Below are 12,984 nucleotides of genomic sequence, written 5' to 3'. Positions count from 1 at the left end.
TTTAAAGTAGTCTATGTGGTTTTCCTTGAGAAGGAGGCCCATATTTTTCTTTGAGTTTTCATGTTGCTGATCTATTGGCTTCTGAAATGTAAAAGCTATTCAGCAAGTCAGAACATCTGCTGAGTGCCTTGCATGTCAGGTGCACATGAGAAACCACTGAGGAAAGAATGGATAAGAAATAGGTAGGAGGCTGAAGTTCAGCTACAGATCAAGTATACATGTTCAGTGATTGGAATGATGGGAGCTGAACCAATTGGTCCAGAAACTGGGCTTGAATAATTGAAAGTGTCAGTGATAGAGCTAGGAAACACAATCTGGGTTCAAATAAAAGCAGTACGAGCCAGGTGATAACCACTATGTGTCTTGCAAAATGCTGGGAAAATCCTCCCCTCTGCTCTTGAAAGAAGGAGAAAGGGAGGGGAAGAGGAAGAGAGGGAATGAGGGAAGGAAGAAGACACACTAGAAGGAAGAAAAGGAAGGTCAGAAAGGAGTGGCTGGCTGTGACACACTGTATGGGAACAGTAAGGTTTGGGGATGGGACTAGATTATGTCCCTTTTCACCTCTGGACACGTTTAGTACATGAGGTCTGGTGGTGAAAGGAGAAATATCACCCTGAATTTGCCCGTCGTTAAACTGTAACTACCCCAGAAAGAACACGTATTAAGTCGTTAGCTATTGCCTGGCATCTCACAGGCTTCCACTGCACTATCTAAGACTTTCACATTTTAAAGAAATGTAGATTAAAGACAGACATGGAAAGGTATTCAAATCAGTAAATGTCCATTTAATGGCTAATTATAAACTCACCCTCCCTCTGCATGACATAAGAACCAGAAATTCATACCTGTCTCTCCCTTCTCTCCTACCCAGTGGACGCCACTGTTCTGCCATCATGTTGATGACACCTATGTCTGTCTTTGGTTTTGTCTCCTGTGTCCATGCCTTGTTTTGCCTAATTAGTAAGTTCCCTAAATTATAGTTAGCTAGTGAATACTATGTCCTAGAGGCCATACATCTAGAGCACAGAGTTAAAAACACTGGCCCAGAATATGAGGCAATGAGAAGGCTAGAAGGCAAGCTGTCTCATTTTTAAACTGCCATCTGTGTCCAAAAGTCTCTGATATATAGCTGCATAGTAACTTACACTCTAGATCTGAGTTGGTGTCATATGTATATACATACATAGATGCATACATACATATATATGTCTTGAAGAGAGAGACAGAGAGGGAGAGGGGGGAAGGGGAGGGAGGGAGTGAGAGAGGGAGGGGGAGAGAGAGAGAGAGAGAGAGAGAGAGAGAGAGAGAGAGAGAGAACAAGTAGAAAATAACCCCCCAAAACCAAAAAGCAGTTCATCTGATACAAGGAAACACTGATTCAATCACATTCTGTGGGAGAGGCCCTGACCCTGATTTATGTCAAACTATTCCTTTTAAAACATTATTTCAAAGGGTTATAAACAATATCAATCTGTCAACTCCACTAAAATGTGCAGATCAAGAAGTACAGGGTTAAAAGTGAGCATTTGAAGGTTGAACATGTAGGCTACCACTCAAACAGCAAATGGACCAGGTATGTAAAACCCCTTAAATGTGTCAAGCACCCAGCAAAAGGCAAACCATAATGGATTTTCTTCACATGTCGGGCTGGCCAGCTCCATTGCTTTACACTCTGCTTTGATGAAGTTCTGGGAAGTCAGCCAGGTCACTTCAGGGATTTAGATAAAGCTAACAGAAATAGATCTGCTCTTTCCCCTAAGCCCAACTTTGAGTCTGGAATTGAGTAACCCAGCCAAGGATAGCTTGCTGTCCCCACATGAATGTTCCAGAAGTTGCTGGGTAGGTGATAATAACAATAATCTCTCACCTCTACAGTGTATGCAACACTCTATACCTTGCAAAGTTTTTTACATTTTGCAAGCTACCTGTACACCCCTTATCACACATGATCAATATGGTGCCCATAATTACTGGTGTCTCAGTCACCTCCACATATCTCTAAACTTAAATGATCTATAGAAAAATTAGATTTAAACATAATTTTATCCTAAAGCATTTTTAGAACCCTTGATATACTACTATTCTAAGATGACTTGTGCAATATGATACATGTGTGTATTCAATTCAGCATATTTCAACTGTGAGGAACCTTATGAATTACCAGCACCAGGCTTTCTTTCGTGGCATGAGGGATCAGAAAGTTGAAGCTAAGCAAAGGGAAGTAACTTTTCCTGGTGTTCAGAGGTCAATGGGGGAGTCAGCGTGAGCACTAACATTCAAGAGCAGCAATCCCATGTCCCTTCTGTGCCACTGAGCCAAGTTAACCACCTTGTCTTCCATTAGAGAGGCTCTTCTGACCCGTGTGCACTTAAGCAACTCCCACAGAGCTGACTGCCAGGGGCCTCTCAGCATCTGTGAGTGTGCTCGAGTTACTGTGGTGTTATCCAATAGAGTCACCACCCCCATCAGTAACTTTCTACCTGCAATTTCTGCTCTCTGAACCACATGCCCTAACCTGGAACAAAGCAGATGATTCCTGTGCTTCCCACTCCACATGGAAGTATGAAAGGGAAAAATCCTTAACAGTGTTTATTACCGAATATGAACTCTGCAATTTTACTTTGCCACTGGACCTCTGTGTATCTCAGTCTCTCTATGCACAAAGCAGAGATCCTGTACCTTCCTGAAGAATTCAGTTCTCTCATGGCATCTGCAGATAGGAACACTGCTTGCTGTCTTCTAAATAAAACACATTTAGGTTACCAATACCCACATCAATTATTCATTATCTCCCTGACCTGCATTCATTATAGTTTTGTTTATTTAACTAACAATACCTTTGCACTTATTGTGTGCACTGTACAATATAAAGATGGAATGCACAGAAGAAGAAAAAAAGACCTCTTCACTACCTTCAAGAAGCAAGTAATTGCAAGACAGAGGGTCATAAAACAGAATGGGGACAGGGGAGTCCTTACAAGTAGGGCAAGAATGGTAAGCAATGTGTCACATTCATTAGTCCATGAGGAGGCCAGATTCTCCACTTGTCCCTGGAAGAACAAATAAAGGGGATAATAGCAATTAGAACCTCCCTCTATGCTCCTTCTGTGAATGAGAATTCCTGGAAAGAAGCCTTCTACACAGACTGATTGACTAATTAAACCTTCAAAGATGTGAAGTGGGTGAAATTTTGCAATTCCTAAACCGATTACTTTTTAACAGAGACAACGTTTAGTTTTATGTATAGTCATTCCTTGCCCTCATCGCTCCCTGATCTCATGTTCTGTTACTGGCCAAACCTAACATCCCGACAGCAGATTTTTTAAAAAATGAAATGAATTAACTTTATGGAAGTTTATTTTCCACCATTCCAAGGGCTAAGAATGTTTTCAGATTACATCTGAGGCCTTATCTAAGATTTGTGTATTCTGCTCTAACTGCCTACTTACTATTTCCACTAATGTATTTTCAAAATGCCTTGATTTATAACTTTCTTTGTTCTGTTACCATAAAATCTCCCCAAACTTGCTTCCACATTGTAACATGGAACATGAGATAACACAATTTTGTGTTCCTGGGCCACTGTCACTCTTATTTTGGCTCCAAAATAAACTATCTCTGACTCCCTTTGAGTTGAGAGCTGTGGTTTTATGTTGACACTCCCAACCAGTACAAAAGAACTCTACTCTGACCTGCTTCCCTAGGAAGCCGTCCAGAGGCTTCACCAAATTAATCCTCTTCACTTAACTCAGCCAAAACTGGAAGTGTCCATGAAACTCGCTGTTCCCTCCCTGCCTTCCTTAGTACCTATACCTCCTCTACTTATTTTACAATTGTTTGTAAATCTACCTTTGCTTTTGCTATTCCAGAAAGGCATTAAATGCCATCGACTTTCACTCCCCTCCGTTAACTTGCATTCACACATACATGTTAATTACATACAATAACCCTCAGGTATATATGGATATAGATAAATTTAATGGAATTGACTACCTGATAAAGATCAGGCTCAGTAGTTTTCAGTCTGGTTCCACTTTCTTCATGGCTCTATACTTGTTTTAGAAATCAATTTTAAACTAAGGAGGAAGACAAGAATTTGCTCCACTCAGAGCAGCTGGGAAGCTACATAGGAACTCCAGTGATTTTTTTTTATGTGCTTAGCCTAGGGAGTGTCACTATTAAAGAGTGTGGCCCTGTTGGAGTAGGCGTGGCCTTACTGGAGTAGGTATGTTATTGTGGGCGTGGGCACCTCATCCTAGCTGCCTGGAAGTGAGTATTGTACTAGCAAACTTCAGATGAAGATTTGAACTCAGCTCCACCTGTTCCATGCCTGTCCAGATGCTGCCATGCTCCGGCCTCTGAGCCTGTAAGCCAGCCCCAATTAAATGTTGTGCTTATAAAAGTTGCTTTGCTCATGTTGTCTGTTCACAGCAGTGAAACCCTAATTAAGACAACCCCCAAGGTGTGTGTATGTGTGTGTGTGTGTGTGTGTGTGCATGTACACATATATTATAAAGCAACAGTCAAAAGCAAACAAAAAGTAGAGAGGGAGGGTGGTAACATGTGTCTTTGTTTCTTTTGTGGTGTGAGAAAATTCTCTTTTCATCACAGCTCCAGGTTATAATTCATCACAGCATGGCAATCATAGAGGCAAGAGCTTCAGGGAGCTGGTCTCACTGCATCACAACCAGCACCAGAGAGAAAAGCATACATCCACTTGTGCTCAGCACATTTCATTTTCTCCTCGTTATCCAATCCAGAGTCCCAGGATCCTCTGACCAAGGAAGGATCAACGTGTTTACTATCAACAGTAAACATGAGTCTTACCACATCAATTAAAGTCATTAAGACTTGACCTTGTCTCCCAAGTAAATCTGGATTTTGTCTTGTTGATATAATAACCCCCACAAGAGGTATGGTTTAGCTCTAGAGAATTCTCACAAGTTCCTTTATGCATTGTGATAATCCTTTTCCACAGAAATCAGACATTCAGGGATATCTTGACTGCAATTTCCTTGTGGTCCACCTTCCAGTTTCACAACGAGCTTCAAATTTACTCTATGGATTCCCAAGTCCACAGAATGCCTAGTAACTTTCAATCTGAAAAAAATGCCCTAGGATCGTTCTCCAAATGCCATGACTAAAGTCTAGACAGAATAGAGGAGTGTTACCTTTAAGTATACTTTCTGTTCAAATGTGTATTTATTGTGAGACTCAGAGTGAAGCCAGCCTCTTCTTTAACTCAATGGGAAGCAGAGTTCCAATAAGAAGAGACTCAAGCTAGTCAGAGATATTGCAACTGAGAATGGCTCAAATCTCCTGATTTTTATTCCATGTCCTCTTCATTGGTTTAAAAAAAAAAAAACCAACAACAATAGCAAAACCCACCTAATTCTTAGCTCTATTTCCTTTATTCCACATAGAAACTATAGTTAGGTAAAAGAAAAAAAGTGATAATTTCAAAGTGTAAAAGTACATATTTACCATAATCAAGAGAGAGGGTTTTACCTGAACAGTTAAGGTCCTTTGGAAAGCAAATCCAATGGATGCACGAGGCTTTCCTTGTAAAAGAACATGTAGGACAGAAGGAAACTACCAGTGATTCATTTTAGTTAAAGTATCTCCTTTCGATGAACATCCACAAGAGCAGTGGCTCTCACCCTTTCTAATGCTTCGACCCTTTAATAAAGTTCCTCATGCTGTGGTGACCCCAACCATGAAATTATTTTCATTGCTACTTCATAACTGTAATTTTGGTACTATTATGAATTGTAATGTAAATATCTGTGTTTTCCAATGCTCTTAGATGACCCCTGTGAAAGGGGCAGTCATCTTACAAGGGTTCATGACCCACATGTTGAGAACCACTTGCATAGGAGCAAGAGACAATCTGTACATATTTTAATTTGGTGGCCACACACTAACACAGAGGTTTTAAAGAAAAATACAATAGAAGGCACTGTTACAAACCAAGCAGGTAAAACAAGGCCTAGTCTAGTGGAACCATAAGAACACTTATCAACATCATCCAGGCTGGCATTTCTGCATAGCTAGAAGATTCTGGTACATGGGTGCATCTCCCAAGTGAGCTTAGTGATCAGAAGTAGTCAAAAGCTTCATTCCATTTACCTTCTAGTCATGATTGCAAATTATATGTCAGTAGAATACAATGAAGAAAGTTTCTCAAACTGCCATACTTAACATTGTCCATTTTCTGACCCGAAATAAGGACATTAAGTCAAGTACACACGAGGACAAATTGATACTTTTAAAGTGCAGGAAGCTAAAAATGGGATAAGGCCAACATTTTGATATCAACTTACCACATATTCTCAGGAAATCTATTTTCATTAGAGAATAAAAATGTATGATTCTATTAAATTATATCCATATGGTACCCTGGTGATACAATCTGTTAGTGTGTTGTACTTATATAAAATATACACAAGTTGTATTATGAATCAAGAAAGACAATGTGAGTTCTTTTTGAAGGATCCATGGTTTAATTTAGTTCATATTGTATTAGAAAATACCAAGAACTAGAGTCTGGTTGTTCATGATAGACTACACCTTGCTGTGGTCATAAGTTATCTCCAAGAGACAGGAGCTAACCAGAATAAGGTTTCCTATGCTGTTTTGATATTGAGCACTTAAATATGAAGCTTAAATCAGAAAGTTCCTTCTCAGCCATTTCCCTCTTTCAACCTCATCAGATTGGAGTTCTTCCTTTAAAACACAGGGACAGAAGAAGGAAAAAAGGCAAGCTCCCCAATGTCCAAGCCTAAAGTAATATACATGTCAGCTCTGAAGTTCTGTTTAGGTTCCAGTAATGAGGTTCAAGGGTTAAAATGCTAGCAACAAGAGGTGGAGACACACATGCTCCTCCTTTATCCAGGAAGGGACATGTCTGCCACCCTGAGTAAATTAAATGTATTGTAAAATTCAGACACAGAAGAGTGTCACTCTGTAGATAGGTAAGTTTTTCTAAGTAGTAAAGTTAGAGTTTTTTCAGGGATAGACTTAGTGGAAATGTCAGCCTCTGTATCATGTGAATAGGTCACAGTAGCTAAGATCTTAGACATAGATCTCTCAGTGTCGGGAGAGATGAAGTGGGGCTGTGGTTTTTTTTTCCTTTTTTAAAATTTTTCTTCTTCATTTTTATTTTTTTTATTTATTGTTTTAAGTATTATTGCATTATAATGAGAAATTTACATGATTTCAATTTATCTGAATTTGTTAACATTTAAAAACATATTTTAAGTAAATAGAATTAAATCACATTCTTGTTTTCCTTTTGTACCCCAACTCCTCCAAGAGACCCCCTTTAATACCTACAATATCTTTTTTGTCATATTCTTTAAAATTTATAAAATATTATAACAGTAGAAATGAGTATTATAAAAGTTGTTTGATATAAAACAACAATCAATTTATCAGTCTTGTGTAGATACTTGTCTATAGCAATACTGAAAATACATACATTTTTCTCATAAATTTTAAATAACTCCAAATATATTAACTGTATATTTCAAAATAATATATCACTACTAATATTTTCTTAAATGAACATAAATATATAAAGTGTTTGTGTTTGTTTGTTTGTTTTGTATTTAGTAGAGCTTAAAATCTTGACTCTTACTGTGGTAACTTGATACAAGGGTTACAAACTTCAAGCAAAGCATTCAGTCTCACTATTTGTTGTTCTCTTATAAGTACTCTCCAAATTTAATTGTCTACATTTCTTTTGGGTATACAAAACTTTTAAAATTGGTAAGCTGTTATGAAAACCATAGTTTAGTGTAAAAACATGAACTAAACAATACTACTAATAGAGAGGCTGAGATAGGAGAAGCAAGATCTCAAGACCATTATGTTGTACACAGCAAGACACTGTCATGAACAAACAAGCTGAAAGTGTCTATGGATTGTATAATATTGGACCTCTTTCTCCAATTACCAAATTAGACAGACCATTGGATGACAGTCAATAAATTTCTAATTCCTCATATTTTTGGATTTCAATTGATTAGGATATGTTGGGAATATTAATTTTCATATTAAGATATTAAGAAAAAGTAATTGTTACTTCTTGTTGTCTTTGTTGTAAGAGGTGGAATTAGGTTTGTGTGTATTTGTTGAAAGATTACTTTCTTGCTTCTTCTAGGGTTAGTTTCGCTCCTTATGTTGATGTTTTCCATCTATTATCCTTTGTAGGACTGGACTTGTGGAAAGATATTGTGTAAATTTTGTTTTGTCATGGAATATCTTCTTTTCTCCATCTATTGTAATTGAGAGTTTTGCTGGGTATAGTAGCCTGGGCTGGCATTTGTGTCCTTGTAGGGTCTGTATGACATCTGCCCAGAATCTTCTAGCTTTCATAGTCTCTGGTGAGATGTCTGGTGTAATTCTGATAGGCCTGCCTTTATAGGTTACTTGACCTTTTTCTCCTTACTGCTTTTAAAATTCTTTCTGTGTTTATTGCATTTGGTGTTTTCATTATTATGTGACAGGAGGAATTTCTTTTCTGGTCCAGTCTATTTGGAGTTCTATAGACTTCTTGTTCGTTCATGGGCATCTCTGTCTTTAGGTTAGGAAAATTGTCTTCTATAATTTTGTTGAAGATATTTACTGGCCCATTACCTTGGGAGTCTTCACTCTCTTCTATACCTATTATCCTTAGGTTTGGTCTTCTCATTGCATCTTGAATTTCCTGGGTTTTTTTTTTGGGTTAAGAGCCTTTTGCTTTTTGCATTTTCTTAGACTGTTGTGTCAATGTTTTCTTTGGTGTCTTCTACCCCTGAGATTCTCTCTTCTATCTCTTGTATTCTGTTGGTGATGCTTGCATCTATGACTCCTGATTTCTTTCCTAGGTTTTGTATCTCCAGGGTTGTCTCTCTTTCTGATTTCTTTATTGTTTCTATTTCCATGTTTAGATTCTGGATGGTTTTGCTCATTTCCTTCACCTGTTTGATTGTGTTCTCCTAGAGTTCTTTAAGGGATTTTTGTGTTTCCTCTTGAAGGGCTTCTAGCTGTTTACTTGTGTTCTCCTGTATTTCTTTGAGAGTGCTATTTATGTCTTTCTTAAAGTCCTATATCATCATCATGAGAAGTCATTTAATACCTGAATCTTGCTTTTCTGGTGTGATGGTGTGATGGTGTGATGGTGTGTCTAGGACTTGCAATGGTGGAAGTATTGCGTTTTGATGATGCCAAATAACCATGGTTTGTGTTGCTCATATTCTTATACTTGCCCTGCATCTTCTAATTATCTCTAGTGCTACCTGCCCTTACTAAATCTTACTGGAGCCTGTCCTTCCTGTGATCCTGGTTGTGTCAGAACTCCTCAGAGTCAAGCTGTCTCTGTGATCCTGTGATTCTGAGGTCCTGTGACCCTGGGTTTGTTAGATCACCCGGGAGTGGAGCTTCCTCTAGGTGTTTTGGGAATGATTGCAGAGTTTGTGCCCAAGGTCTGCTCAGGGCACCCGCCAGCCCAGACAGACGGGAAGCAATTCAAGCCACTGGGCTGGCAGAGCTCCTGTATGCCTTGATACTGCTGGTCCCAGTTACTCCTGGTGTTGGGACAGATGTTGTATCCTCCTCACCTCTGATCCTGGGTGTGTTAGGGCACGTGGGAGTGGAGCTTCCTCTGGGAGTTGTGGGACCAGAAGGAGCCTGAGCCACTGGGCTAGCAGAGTTCCTGTGTGCCTGGTCCCGCTGGTACCAGTTACTCCTTTTGTTAGGACAGATGTTGTGTCCTCCTCACCTCTGATCCTGGGCATGTTAGAGCACCTGGGAGTGGTGGGTCTGTGTTTTAAATGGTAGTAAAAATGCTGCCCTGGTAAACAGTGGAAGAAACCAAAGATTCGTATACATAAGGAGCTTGTGCTGGATCCTATTTTGAAAAGAAAAGAAAAAAAAAAGAGCAAAACCACATTTTGAAGAAGTATTTGAGTCTGGGAAAGGTTAACTCAAAATCACTAACTCTCCTGAACTCACAAATTAATCCAATTACCCACATGGTCACTAATCCACAGTGTGTATATTTTCTACCTGGATCGCAAATACATACACTCCTCTATGGACCAGTAAGGCTGGCTTACTGGCTACTGCCAACTGAACATTTATGTTCATGGAGAATTCTTATATTGAAGCGATAATTTCCAGTGTAGTGGCATTTTTAATTCAGATGACATGCTTGGGGGTTGGGGGGATAATAAGACTATGAATGTAGGGCTCCTGTGACTGGATTACTGTCATTTTAAGAGGATAGAGAACTCGCCCAGCAACTCCTTAACAGGTAAATACACAGCAAGACAATGATGGTTTGTGAACTAGGATATAGACTCATACCCAAGCAAGATCTTGAAGTTCCAAATTTTTACACAAAAATAAGCCTTTATTGTTGGTCACCTCTCCTGTGGTCTTTGTTACTGTATCCTGAAGTGACTAAGACTCCTGTCATTTTGACAATGATCCTTTGGTAATATCAGACCTCTGACGTCACTCTTCCAGTATAACTTGGGACTAGTGGTATTCCTGAAGGTTCTTTCATGACTATACCTACTTCTCACTCACACGAAACCAATAATACACTATTCAGCATCTCCCAAACATTTATATGTGTGGGGTTTTTTTTATGTAAACTTGTAGCAATGTTAGACTACTATAGCTACCACACATTATAAACTTTTCAATTCACATTCCCAGAGGCTTAGATGTCCAAGAGTGAAGGTTTGTGAGGACCTGCATGTCCCATAACTAAGAAGAAGGTCAGCTAAGCTTGTGTATGTGTGTGTGAGAGAGAGAGAGAGGGGGGGGCAGGGGGAAGCAAAGAGCACAAGGTACAGCTAAGAAGAACTCACACTGACAGCTTCTTCCATGGAGAAACATGTCCGTCATGTAGGTGAAGTCTCTTTGCAGTCCCAACTGGGAATTGAACACAACCAGATTTTAACAATGAGTTTTGGTGCATTCAAAACACAGCACCTTTCTGCTCTTTCCAGCTCAGAAATACCCTGCTTTGTGCAGTCTTCTTGCAAAGCAGCCTTAACCTGAATGAACACTTACACAGCTAATAACTCCCTCTTCTGTGCTCCTAAATACTTTGTTTACATTAGCTTCTTTTAGTCTGCATTTGTTCATATCCTAGCCTTCTCTGTCCATAGTATAAAGGCTCCAAAGAGAACAGGGATGTGTCTTCTCCACTGTGAAATTATTATTAATCATTATTATTTGTGATAATATAGACTATTGTTAAGGATGAATAAGACAGATTTCTTTAATTGGATTAAATACTTACTGAGACATTCTTCTGATGCAGACACCATACTAAATAAATGAATATATTCTCACATTTAATGTTGATCAAAGACTCCTATGGAAGGATATTATTCTCTGTATTCCATAGGTAAGATGAATTAGGAATCAAGCATCTTATGCAATGTTATACAATTGTCAAGTAGCAGGATCACAGCTTGAAAGTATATATGGAAAAGTAGAACCTTTGGGCTAAAGCCATTTTGTGATAAGAAAAAAAATAGCAAGCTCTGATGTTTGGATCACAGGCAAAGACACTGACACCAGGGAAATTAAGAGAAAATCAGTGCTAGAGGAACAAAGGGATAGGAACAAGAGGACATGTGTGAATTCAGTTGCTTGACTTTGGTGATGTAGACAGAGGACTAATATGTGTTTGTAGGAGTAGTTGCTAAGTATATGTTTTTAAATAGAAACTGTATTAAGTATGTGCTGTCTCTGGCTAGAGTTATACTTTTGACATCTTGAAAGCATATAAGTATGTCATTACGAGAAAGATAAATGTTAAGCAAGAAACAAGTCATCATGGGGAGTTAAAAAAATATCCCATGGCACAGGACTGAACAAGTAAGGCACACATCCATGCAGTCCCTATTTTCTTTGCTGTTTTAGAATAACCACTTATCCACTTTTGTTTAGCATTCAAATGTCTCTGCCAATAACTAGTGCAGTTATTACAATCTGCCAGATTCCCTACTCTGTGGTTTGGGCTGTAAAGGAAGTAACTTGAGGGCAAGGAGTAGGAAAGGAAACAGGAAGTTGAAGTGGGACATGGAGAGGGGTGAGAGACGAAGGAAGGGGAAGAAAAGAAGAAGACTTTAAAGTGGAAGGGAGGGAAGGGGACTGGTGAGGGGAGGAAGAGAGGAGAAAAGAAGAGGAGAGGAAAGGAGTAAGGGAAAGACCAGGGAAGGGGAGGAGAGATGGGGGAAAGAAAGGAGTGGAGGGGAGGAAACAGGAGTGGAGGGGAGGGAAGGAAAGGGGTAAGAAGAGGAAAGGGAAGGAAAGAGGAGAGAAGGAAAGGGGAAGGAAGAGAAAGAAAGGAAGGGAAAGGGGGAAGGAAAGAGAAAAGGTTGTGAACTCTGGCTGCTAAGAATGGCCAATTTCATTCTTTTGCACCGATATGTTCTAACCTTCTACCTGACTCCCAGATAACACTCAATGATGGCAGTAAAGAATGATCATTACAAGTATGGGCCTTCTAAAAAGCCAGCGCCCTGGCCGCACACTCACACACAGGCAGCACACTCATACATAGCCAATCAACAGAAAAGAGCAATGCAGGGGGCTTGTAAAGGGAAGGAACAAAGCCTAGGCTTGCCATGCTGACTTGGATTGCAAACTGTTATCTTTTAAAATCAACTGAGTATAAACAAACCTAAAATGCCTCTCACTTCTGCTGAAGTGGACCAGAAATACTGGAGAGCATAATCCCAAGTGTTTCTTTTAAAGGGCTACCTCCTGGAAGGGTTGTCACTGAACTAGCAAGTGAAAAACTGATTTCTTACATCTGACTTATGCTTTGTTAGTGATTATAAAACACAATTCAGTATACTTGTGATGCTATTTAAAATGCATCTTCCTAGAGCCAATCCTGAGACTAAGTTTCACTGGACTGGCAATGAGCCTGAGAACCTGCATTTGGTGGTGGTGGTGGTGGAGGTGGTGGAG

This window comes from Mastomys coucha, unplaced genomic scaffold (assembly GCF_008632895.1).
Source record: "Mastomys coucha isolate ucsf_1 unplaced genomic scaffold, UCSF_Mcou_1 pScaffold6, whole genome shotgun sequence".
NCBI classification, from domain to species: domain Eukaryota; kingdom Metazoa; phylum Chordata; class Mammalia; order Rodentia; family Muridae; genus Mastomys; species Mastomys coucha.
The sequence above is the reverse complement of the archived record's forward strand: the minus strand, read 5'-3'. Positions refer to the sequence as shown.